Consider the following 6,388-nt stretch of genomic DNA (forward strand, 5'->3'; position numbering starts at 1 on the left):
GTCTTTTACATGAAGCAAATATTTGCCTGCATTGCACAAAGAAAGAAAGAAAAGCAAGTATCCCCGAATTACTCTTGAAGACCTGTGCCACAAAGTTGTTCTTGTATTTGAAAACTTTGCTGCTTCAGGAAATGATTAATTGGTTCCCTGGAGGTATGACAGCCAAGTGTACTGGTAGCAAGGGAAAGTAACTCTTGCCTCTCTAAAGATCTGCACATTCTCAGTGGATCTGAGGTGTCAGACACACATCATACCTTCCATTTTTTGAGGATGTTTTGACTTCCTGCATCCTGCCTTACTGCAAATTGGTTTAATGGGATTATTTAGCAGACTAGGAACTGTCAATTTTCATTCTACAGGAAAAATGCAATTGGTTTGTGATTCCCTGGTGTAAAAATGCTTGGTGTGGCAGGGAATGCTCCTTTTCTAGAGGACAGTGTTTGGTACCTGAAGGGTCAGGCTTTGCTTTACAGACCACCTGCTGCATCTCTCATTGCTTTGTTCACATGGCTGTCCAAGAAAGGAAGATCTGAACCACTCTTCTGCCTGAAGGGAGTAGTTTGAGTTGCCTTCTCATTTCTCTCCTCTATTTAGTCCCCCACCCTTCCCTGAAGAGCCAGTTCTGCTGGAATAAACAAGTAGGAGTATCAGTGTGTTAAAAGGCAGAAGCAGTAGATGGAAGTTTTTAGATCATGAACCAAACTTTCACATTGCATTTCCCTTTGATTTTATCTCAGGGCTTTTGCACAAGAGCCCAGCTCTGTCCAGCTCCTCTATCTGTTTGCTGATGTCATAGCTTCACCTGCATCTCCTAACCCTCACCACTCTATCTCATTACTCCTAACCCTGCCCTTCTTCTATCACCCTCTTTGCATGATCCAGTCTCATCCCACTTGTCTGGATCTTCATATACCCCACCTCTAATACTACCACAACATAATCCATCTTTTTTGTATCTCTAATCTCTTAATTTTATAATTATTAACCATAGTCTTTGCCTCTCTCTTTTCCCTAGAAGAATTTTATCCACAACTTCTATAGGCTGACAAACCTTATACTCTGAATTAAAATGTAAAATCTCTAGAAAGCTCTGGTCTGGCTATTCGTGATAATGAGTGGAAATGAGCTTATGTTCAGCATTTGGCGTTTCACTCTGCTTCTGAGACGGCATCCATTATTCCTGGGTTTGTATTGTCAAGCTCTGTTTTTGTTTTGCTTTGGGTTTAACATTTCATAACATTTACTGGGGAGGCTTTTTTCCTTGCAGTTCTGAGGATTTAATCATGAAACTCCCCCGTGAATGTTTGCTGCTGTCGTTATTGGCTTTTCAGGCTGAAAAGCAGGAAATGCTCTGCATAGCTGACCTTCCTTTATGATATTAGCAGTGATTTGTGGCAGATATTTTTTGTCTGCTGCGTTTCAGACCCTGTTTTACAGTAGCACTGCTAACAGCATTTTCTGTTGCTTAACTGTAAGTCATGGCCCTGGTGTTTCCTTTGGCTTTGTGCCACTGGAGCTTGCACTGGTAGCCAACAGGTTGCAACAAAGCAGAACAGACAGGGTCTTTGAAAAGTTAAACTATCCAAAAGTTATGTTGCATTACTCACCAATATCTACGTGCTTATAGGCTGGTATCAACCCTCAGAGTCTATCAGGGAGGTGTAGCTGCAGGGATTTACATCAGCGATGCCCATGCAGCCACAGGGAAAATTAACAGTATGCATTTTATAGGGTACAGCAAGAGAAAGAAATGAGCCTCCCATCAGTGACCTTCTGTGCTAGCTCCTGCTGACCATTGACTCCTTCTCCAATCTCCATGCTCCTTCCACTGTGCATTGCTGTGAGCTGCAGCACCTTTACTGATACTTGAGGGACTGAATGAATAAAGCCCTAGGGTTTGCATCATGAAGTGGCATCCTTAATTTCTATGTATTCTAACATACATTTGACCAAAGCTGCCTTACTGGCACATCATTTTTTTATAAAGTCTTGGTTTAGGGAGTACTCTGGTTCACTGTTGCTGGGCTGAATCTGTGAGCATCACTCTGGGCTTTATTCACAGCTCCAGTTTCAGTATCTGGGCTATCTGTACAGTGCCTGGGGAGAAAGCCTGATTTCTGAGAATGTTTCACATAATCCAGGCAGAAACACAGAGACTCTCTAAGCTGGTCCAGAGGAAATACCAAGAAGAAAGGGGTGTATTAAACTTTGTCTCTTTGGAGCTTTAAGCTAGTTATTTTTCTCTGCTCAAGTTTTCGTTTCAAACATGAGTCCTATCCCTATTTTTTTGTATCTAAAACAGGAGAGAGATCTCTGCTTAGATACTCAACATACTCAAGTAAGAACCAAGAACCTGGATTCAAATACCTCTTCTATTTGAGGCAACTTGAAATTTCATCTTTTATATGAGCTTGGTGAGTAATGTAGTATGGATGGAATGCATCCTGCTTCCAAAAAAAAAAAAAAATAAAATGGCTAGGCAGTAAAACCTGCATTTAACGTGTGAGTGCTGTGATCATGGCAAAAAGAACCACCTTCCTTTTCCTTCTCTCTGGCACAATAAATATTTAATTACCTCCCAAAGATAGTAGGAGATTCAGCAGCAGGATTTAAAAGCTCCATCCCAGAAGATCCCGTAATTCGGGTCTTAGGGTCTTTCTTATGGTATATATCCACATCTCCTCAGGCAGAGAAAGGGCTGAGCCAGGCCACCTTATAAAGCAGACAACTTCTCAAATACATAAGTCACAGAGTAAAATATGTTCCCCATCTGCTTCCTGAATATGTAGAAAAAACTGAAATGTGCAACCTGGGACGTGAGAGGGGCCTTTGCAGTCATGCATTTTCGTGAGTAGTAAGACAAGTCTCAACATTTTATTTGAAATATGAACTAGGATGTAAAAAGCTCTGGTTTCTAAAGATAGATGCAGTGATACAAGCATTTAAGAAGCCTCACAGGGGAAGCTCAGGCGCACAAGGAATTCAAATACCTGCAAAGCTGCATGTGCAGAATTTAAATTTCATTTATTTAAATGTAACTCTGTAAAGTATCAGCTCAGCTTCTAAGTGCTCCTGTGAGTAGGAGTGAGGCAGCCAGATGAAGGGAACAAGGGAGCTCTGGGGCACAAGGACAACTAAAAGCTACCCTAAAGTCCCTTCTAGCTTCCAATTCATGGCACTGTATGGTCATGTAATGTTCATCCTGGCTGTGGCTGCTCTGAGGGCTGGTGAGATTCTGACAGCCAAATTGCTGCTGCAGGAAGCTGTAAGCTCAGCTGAGGGGCCAGCAATAGTCATTATGGACTATGGAGTTCAAATGCCAGTAGTCTCGTTTCAAAATATCTTTTCTTCTCCTAGGAGCTTGTGCACAGCCTAACCACCCCTCACCCCCACCTTTGTTCTCCTTGTTTAGAGGGTATTTATTTTCCTCTTGCAGAAGGCACTTCCTCTTTTTGGTAGATGGCAGTGGTGCTGTGTGAGCTCCTGCAGTGTCAGAGCAGTCCCTTAAATTTTGGGCAGAGGAATGGACCTGCTCTCAGTGTCTACCCCAGCCCTGCCATCAGTTCACTCAGTGAGTGAGTCACTGTAGCATGTCTCATTTCTCCATCCCTGCTGTGGGCAGGACATCAGGGTCTGTGGCACGCACATTGTTCCACTGTGCTGGCAGACTGGCAGGGAGATCCTTCAATGCCTATGGCACAGGGCAGGGCTCTGGCTGCAGAGCAGAGATTCTTGCTCAGAGGAACTTTCCATGCACACTCTGTTTTCCTACTGAAACAGGGTACATCTTAAAAAAAATAAAAAATAAAAAAATCTGTCTGACAGAAGATTTGCAAGAGACAGTCACAGTGACTGGGATGTCAGGGCAGATTGCAATCCCACTCTGGGTTTGGGAGAAGCTCATCAGAGCCAGAGCTGGTATCATAAGCTGGTATTCCCCAGTGAAACAGAGATTATTTTCCTTGGAAAACCTACAGGCTCCTAATGACCCATTGCTTTCCAGACACTTTTATGTTATGTTATTTCACACCATGAGCTACTAAAACACAAGGGACACCTCTCTTGATACTCTGGTCACTCCAGGGTATCTCCTGGGAAATTCAGGATTTCTATGTATCCAGCTGGCTGAAGTTTTCCTTTCACTATGACAGCATCTGTGATGGGAAGAAAGCTTTGAAGTACCACTATGAGCCCTGTTCTCCCCCTTCCTGTGCTGCAAAAAGCCAGCTGGCAGCTTCCCTCTTGGGTCTTCATGCAGTTCTTTCCACCCTGCCCTATTTCCAGGTTCTTCAAAAGGACTATGTGGAAATAGCAGTGACAGACAGCCACTGACAGCATCAGGATGGAGGACTCAAGTGGAAAAGCTGCTAGTTAGTATCCAGTCACTGGGCTTGCATAAATGTCCGTTTTCACCTCACAAAAAGCCTACCAGAGGCAGCAGTCACACCTTTCCTAGGCCTGAGAGGTCTCACAGGTACTGGGAGCACCAGAGGACCTGCAGCTCCAACACCTAAATTTGTGACACTTGATAAAACATAAATATTCACCTTAACATAACTGTGACACTTAAGTCTAGCACTACATTGATTTAAGACCTGAATATTGACCAGCCAGCAGCCCTCAGCCCCCTGGCTTCAGCTACATGGTACCCTCTCCTGGATGCATCTTCAGGATGAATTCTTCCCTCTAAAGCTTCCCTGCTATATACTTCCAAAGCAATGTAGGCATGATTAATATTTATAAATAGTGAGGATTTCTACCCTGCTTCAGCATTCATTATAGTTGCAGTGATTCAAACCTCCAGCATAGACAGGAACTGCCTTGAGCTGAAATTGAGCAACTATCTAATAAAATATAGTCATGAGATGAATAGGAGTTATACAGTTGAAGTGCCTTGAGCATGCTTGAAAGATTTATTTCCTGGTTTCCTGTGGAGGACTTTTTAGTAGGGAGGATTTGACTGTGTGTGTATATATCCATATAAGAGAGAAAAATATTTTAAAGTTTTAAGTGGGGAAAGGGACATTTACACTTCTTGAGGAGGTGCTATAGAGAAAGCATTCTTTATTTTCCATGGACCTGCTATATTTACAGCTGCTAAATTTCCTGTGAGAAAATGGATGTGAGTGCACCATTCACAGGCAAATTTGCTGTACAGTTGTGATACATGCAGGGAGACACTCAAAGCTGCAGTGCCTGAAGACTGCACTGTGGACTGTATTGTATTGCTGGAGAGGATTCTGTAGCCAGACTTGAATTAAGGAGAAATAAATAACTATTTTAAAAACATATTATATAACTTCAGGGTAACATCTCCAGGCCCTGAAAAAGGAGAGCTCAGTAATCATTTTATATTCTCATATCCCTGTGATCTATACACCTGTCTTACCACGTCTCTTCTGTCTCAGATGCAGCTCCTCAGTTGCTCCTAGTATTCTTGCTCCAAAGGCTGAGAATAGGGGGGAAATTAGGCAAGGGAATTTCTAGGATTTTTCTCCTCAACCTTTCCAGGCTACATATATAAGACAGTGACAATTACAAAACAGAAGTGTCCCATTGTTGCCAGCCAGAAGAGAGAGCCATTCCAAAGGGCTCTCTCTAGAGCATTGTTCTGATTCTGGCTTAGAGGGGGGGATAAAGCCTGTCTGATCTCCAATCCTCTCTTATCAGCTGTTATTACCTTAAATGTAAGAAATTACATGAAACAGCACCTCAGAAGTTTCCATCCATGCTCTCCAAATAATGCTCTAAATATGTTCCCTTTTCAGCCCACAGGATTTTAGGTTTTCTCATAATTTTCTTCCTTATCTCAAGCCTGCAATGTGTGTCCCAGGTAATGCTTCTCACTTGTTTACCTGACTTTGAAACACCTAGTTCACAGACCCTGCTGACATTTAGATCATCATTCTTGATGCACATCACCTCAGAACTGGCTGACTTGTTGACTGAGTCTACCTGCTTTAAGAACAAACTCATCCTATCCTAAGAGACCTGAGCAAAGTAGGAGTAATCCTCTCTGTTTTTCTTTCCCTCCTTTAGGGAAGATAGAACTCAGTTTCCTCCAGCTCTGTAATTTCTGGACAGATGCAGGAATGAGCCAATGCCTAAATTTAACCCTGCATTTAGACCTGCCCCTGATATGCTATGGTAACAGGAGTGTATATAGAGAGAGTTGATGAGCCATCCTCCACTTGAATTGCACCTTTTGTCTTTGCCTTGGCTTGTAAAATACTGTCTTGCATTCATGTGCTGTTCATGTGGGAGTAACCTGGGGCAGTCTGAGCATAGGAAAATCTTTGCATGTAGGAAAAGAAGTGGAGCTGCCTTCAGCAAGGCAACCTTATTTGACCCTCCTCCTTCCTTTACAGGCAGTGTTTCAGCTGGGACA

The sequence above is a fragment of the Erithacus rubecula genome (assembly GCF_903797595.1).
Source record: "Erithacus rubecula genome assembly, chromosome: 4".
NCBI classification, from domain to species: Eukaryota; Metazoa; Chordata; class Aves; order Passeriformes; family Muscicapidae; genus Erithacus; species Erithacus rubecula.